This window comes from Pseudophryne corroboree, chromosome 10 (genome assembly GCF_028390025.1).
Source record: "Pseudophryne corroboree isolate aPseCor3 chromosome 10, aPseCor3.hap2, whole genome shotgun sequence".
Classification (NCBI taxonomy): domain Eukaryota; kingdom Metazoa; phylum Chordata; class Amphibia; order Anura; family Myobatrachidae; genus Pseudophryne; species Pseudophryne corroboree.
The window spans coordinates 207,108,209-207,114,208 of NC_086453.1; the positions used below are offsets into that span (position 1 = coordinate 207,108,209).

At 50.0% G+C, this 6,000-nt stretch overlaps 1 protein-coding gene across 1 annotated transcript in view; it reads right to left on the reverse strand.

The window, feature by feature from the left end:
- GNB1 (G protein subunit beta 1) overlaps window positions 1-3,178 on the reverse strand; it is a 133,452-nt gene extending 130,274 nt beyond the window's left edge. Inside the window, exon 1 of the mRNA XM_063943049.1 lies at window positions 2,751-3,178. The gene's annotated coding sequence lies outside the window, so the exon portion shown is untranslated. The remainder of the gene's footprint in view (window positions 1-2,750) is intronic.
- Window positions 3,179-6,000: the final 2,822 nt, after the last annotated feature.

A 6,000-nucleotide genomic window follows, 5' to 3' on the forward strand; every position in this document is an offset into this window, starting at 1 on the left:
CAGGAACCCCAGCATCCACTTAGGACGATAGAGAAAAATAACATGACTTCTAGGTAACAAATACTGCAGACTTCAGCATGACGTGAATGTGTGTTATTTAAGCCTTATGGTATGTTCCAGATCACCAATGAAGACAGGGTAGCGTCTTGTTTCCCTTCGTGGAGAGGACCTTTCTCATAAGCCCCATGGTCCATATCACAAATTATTTGGAATAGCAACCTGTGGCGCACGAAACACAACGAGACACCGAGCCCGAAATGTGGCGCACGAAGCGAGCCTGCGAGGGTCCAATGGTGCATAGAAAAAACAAAAGCTCAAACGAACGGAGAAAACACTTAGGTGCTGTAAGGGCGGAAGTTACCTACTGCCCTCTCGTGCTGTCACTTCCTGATCACAAAGGGAACATAGACACAAGCATGAAAACAGTGACAAATCTCAGGGAGGGAAATAATGAGGTAGACATTACCACTTAGAGGTATACCTCCACCTCTAAAAAATAAAATGATTGAGAAAAAATAAAATAAAACAATTATATTTATAATTAATGCATATAATCAAGATATATAGATAGACAGAATATATATCTCTCTCTCTCGATTATATGCATTAATACATGGCAGTTTGGATACAGATCATTGGATGCATGGTTGGTTTAAGGTTTATCTTTTGGGGGAAAGGAGGAAGGAATAACGCATGAAAGGTTTTAAGGTCCCAACAATAACCACAATAGTTAAACCCAAGTCACCAAAATTAACCATTTACACACAGCTGTTAGTTATAGCAAGACTAATTATGCAACAATTAGAAAAGAATGCAAAACTCCCACTGACAATGGTGGTAAAAAAAAAGTCAAAATACACGCAGCTAATAGTACATGTACTCAATTACTAATCATGGCTATATATACTCCTCCCACTGGTATGGTGTGAACTAGAGATTAGCAATAGAATGTAGTGGGGAAAAACAGATATGCAACAGCACACAAGGGAAACAAATTAAAAAATAAAATGAGTGTTCTCAAACCTGCCTCACTGAGAACAACAACAAAAGCAGATGCAAGGCCAAGACATGAAACGAGGCTGCCTTGCAACACAAGGAAAAGGAGTTTAACATGTAGAATTGAAATGCTGAGACGCCATCTTGTTGCAGTAACTGGGCCTAGGATCTGACACTTCCCATTCATTCACCACTTAAAAGCAGCCACCTTCTAGTATTTCTTATTAACCACTCCCCTCACCAGGCTCCCCCCCCCCTCTCTTTGCTACCAGATGTGCCCAAAGATGAACCATTCCAGTCCTCTCAATTCTTTATCAAGACAAATATCTCGATAAGGATTACAGCTGCCGTTTCTTACAGTGGTTATCAGCTGTTTCTGGGCCGCATAATGACTGCAGATTATATGGGGCAGGATTTAACGGTTGCAAGTCAGCTTCCCCATTTTACCATTTCCTGTGAAAGAAACACAGCCTAAAAGGGAAGATAAGCAGAATGAACCTTGACTGCACATTTCACAGCCTGCACTGAAGACCAGACTCTGCCCTGACACCCTACGACACATTGGGGTCGATTCAATTCGGCAATTTATGAATAGCGCCGGGAATTAGCTCCCGACGCTATTCAATTCAGCTCCAGTTAAGTCGGCGATGGCCCGTTCTCGCCGACTAAAAAGGTTGAATTGTCGGGAGAACGGGCATTCTCCGACTTAACTCCCCGGCGCGAGGCTGATTCCCGACAGAATCAGCCTCGCGCCGGCCGCGAGGCAGCACTTTTGTCGGGTTTCTTCTCTCATCCCCCGGGGATGAGAGAAGAATTCCCGACAATTGCGGGTCACTAGCAGCTGAATTGAATAGCGTCGGGAGCTAATTCCCGGCGCTATTCATAAGTTGCCGAACTGAATCGACCCCATGTTCACAAAGTATGGCTTGAAAAGGGTTAACACCCTGAACAATCTGTTCGGCTGCACCAGCCAGAGCACATACAGCCTGTGCATATAAGAAACACACTCACAATAACACACTAACCTTGGTCACATTACAAGCTTACATGGGAAAAAAAAAAAAAGTACTTAATCACTAATTCCCAGGAATAAGACACTAGGCTGTCACAGACCTGTCTCCCTCCCCACCATCCTCCATGACATTCCTGCCTTGCAGATCCCTCCCTTTCCCCTGCTGCCTTCCCAGGGTAACATCCACCATTATTTTGCACCTAGTGTGGACCACCGCCCAGACATGCAAGATACTGGTCATGCATGTTTTATACAAACACATCATGCCGAGATTGCTGTTGAAACAGCACTAGCTTAGCTTGCACAGGTGTGGGGGGAACACTGCAATTGCGATTCCGGGGTCCCCCCTCCCCTTGTAATCTTGGTTACACCCCCACTAGGATCATGATGCTTTCAGACAAGAACACCCCCCAATCGCAGTGTAAGCTCCTGCCACCCCCCTCTACTGGATCTACAGCACGGTGCATGGGGAACAGATGCTGAACTCCCCTCTAGCTGCTGCCATAGAAAATACATGGGGGCATCTGGAACACACAGGGTAATAGGGGTGGAGAATTGAGCAGCCTGTACCCGTGCTGCGGCCAGGCGGGGGTGAGAGAGCGGCTACTGTGCGGGTGTATGGGGGAGGGGAGAAAGGGTAGATCTGGCACCGATCACTCACCCGCAGGGGTGGCTGGGGGGGGGGGGCGCCGGCTGGGTGAGGGGCGCCCCTCAGCCGGGGGTAAGGGTGTTCTTTCCTCACCTGCTGTCCGCCCAATGTGTGACCATCCACTCCGGGTAATATCCTCCTCGGCCTCTCGTCGGTTCGGCCCCAGGGGCTGCAATCCGCTGGCACCGCGTGTCCTCCTTCCCCCAGAGGCCGTGCGCTCCGGTGCTGGGAGGTGAGGGGGGGGGGTGGGGGACGGGGAGGATGGGGGAAGCGGGAGACGTTCGGGGCGGTGACGGGAGGGCGGCGGCGGCGACCTCTCTGTCTCTCTCCCTCCTCGGTGGGGGTATCAGCGCCTGACTCCCCGCACTGCCGCCGTCTCCGAGCGCTCTAAAGCGGGAAAGAAAACACACAATAACGCGCAGGAACCGCCGTCCCCGTCAGATCCCCTCAGCCATCGAGCAGAGATGGGCGCGGTAACCCTGCGGACAGCGCCGGGAAACCCCACGCACGGATAGGCGGGGCTGATTGAAAGGGGGCGTGTCCTGTGTGGGGACGTCACCTCGTTGCGCTGTGGCTGGAGCACGCCAGTACCCTGGCTGACTCGGCGGGGCGGGGCGCTTGGGATGAATGGCAGGGCTGGGGGAGGGAGCCAGTATGAGCTTAATCAGAGTCATGGCGGAAGGTGATGTGCAGCGCCAGCTCCGTGCCCGGCTCCATATGTGTGACAGCAGCGAGGATTACCGTAGTGTGTGCAGGAGCACGGGACGTGCATGGCAGGGAACAGTCCATGCAGCTGTGGCGCTGAGGGCTATCCTGACAGCCTGAGCAGTCACCATGATTGGTGTAATACATAGAAACATTATATATATATATATATATATATATATATATATATATATATATATATATATATATATATATATATATGTATGTATATAAAGCACTGTGACTGATGGACAAATGCTGGAGGATCATGCGCACAGCGTTACAAAAAATAAAGCTATTATGTTCACATTTCTTTTAAAAATGTATTTATAAAGCATCAGCGTGCACCACAACGCTTCATCTCTGAGCTTGAGTCTATGGGGGTATACTCAATTGCTGTCGAAACTGCCATCTTGTTGGAAAGACGGCAGTTTTCGACTTTTTCAGGTCGGAAGGGGTCCTGACCTATTTATTCCCAGCTTTTTTTATCCAACAAGTTGGGGAATTCGACTTGTCGGAAATACGTGGATCAGCGGAATAGCTGCCAATCCGCGTGCTTGACCATCTCAATCCGACTTTAAAAAATGTAGGATGGAGATGAGGGTGCTGAGAGGAGGAGACGGGGGAGAGCAGCGGCTACAGCAGCATATGCAGGAGGATGGGGCACCGCCGCCACTCATGGCAGCGTCCACTGGCTCCAGCAAGTGAGGTCCCGCTTGCTGGAGCCGGGTGGACGCTGCTGTGAGGTCTGGCGGCGGTGCCCCATTCTCCGACTACGCTGCTGTAGCCGCTGCTCTCCCCCGTCTCCCCACTGCTCTCCCCCGTCTCCTCTCACCACCCTCATCTCAAGCCGGCTTTTTGTGTAGAGACATTATTTAGTAATAATTTCATATAATACAGTAGGTGACAAATCAAACAGACTTAGGGCCTAATTCAGACCTGATCGCTAGGCTGCATTTTCGTACGGCGGGCGATCAGGTCTAAACTGCACGTGCGTATGCACCGCAATGCACAGGCGCGTTGCACGAGTACATAGCGTATCACCACTCAGCGATGGATTTGTGTGTAAAAATCCATTCGCATGGGCTTTCGCAAGGAGATTGACAGGAAGAAGCCGTTTGTGGGTGTCAACTGACCGTTTTCTGGGAGTGTTTGGAAAAACACAGGTGTGTCCAAGCGTTTGCAGGGCGGGTGTCAGACATCAGTTCCTGTCCCGGACAGGCTGATGTGATCGCAGCAGCTGAGTAAGTCCTGGGCTACTCAGAGACTGCACAAGATCTGTTTATACAGCTCTGCTACACATGTATGCGCACACTTGCAAAGTGAAAATACACTCCCCTATGGGCGGCGACTATGCGAACGCAGGACTGCAAAAAACCCTAGCGAGCGAACAGGTCTGAATTAGGCGCTGAGCTGCGATACGCTTTGTACCCGTGCAGCAGGTCTGAATTAGGCCCTTGAATGGAATTGTTTCCGCAGCTGAAGAACTGACAATCCATACAATAGCTATCTATCTATCTATCTATCTATCTATCTATCTATCTATCTATCTATCTATCTATCTATATGTTGACATATAATAGTCACTAATCAGCTCGATGTGGCCTTTGTGGTGGACAATTGAGCCTCATCTGATAACGCATGACATAGTCTGATGGTAGCCTCAGGGACATTGCCATCTAATGAACCCATCAGCCTGCAGCTCATCCGTTGTAATGTTGAACATTTAGCAGTACTAGTTAAGCTTATTTCTGCTGCGGGGTACACTGGGCTCCACAAGGAATAACATCGGGGTGTAGTATAGTATCTTGATCCGAGGCACCAACAGGCTCAAAGCTTTGACTGATCCCAAGATGCATAGAGCCGCCTCCTCTATAACCCCGCCTCCGTGCACAGGAACTCAGTTTTGTAGTTGGTGCCTTGCAGTAAGCAGGCAGTCAACAACCCTAAGAAAAGCTTATTTCAGAAGAAAAGAAAGACTTCAAGGGCTGCAGCAGTGACTAGATTTCAGAGACATCCCCTGCTGCAGCTCCATCACCCCCCAGCGGCGCTGTATACTCCCGCGCCCTGATTGCCGGGTAACTACAGCGGAGGCTCCGGTGTTCTTCTCAGTCACACACTCACCGCTGTGGTCCGGGATCGCGTGGCCGCATACAAGGGGAGGTAAGGGGTCTCTTTGGCCCGCTGCAATCGCGATCCGGCGCGGCTGATGGGAGGCGGGCCGCGCGCGCTCTTGCGTGGACACTGTAAGTGGCAGACGCTCCACTAGCCACCAGGACACTGGGCACAGGTCGGTTTTCTTCAAAAACCATTTGATTGGTATCCGGACTCCAGGTCGACAGCACAAAGGTCGACACACCTTAGGTCGACGCCAATTGGTCGACACACCTTAGGTCGACATGGACAAAAGGTCGACATGGACAAAAGGTCGACAGGAACAAGGTCGACATGGAAAAAGGTCGACATGAGTTTTTCACAATTTTTTTCTTTTTTTGAACCTTTTCATACTTAACAATCCACGTGGACTACGTTTGGAACGGTAAAGTGTGCCGAGCGAAGCGGTAGCGGAGCAAAGGCACCATGCCCGAAGCATGGCGAGCGGACGCGGTGCACTAATTGGGGTTCCCGGTCACTCTAC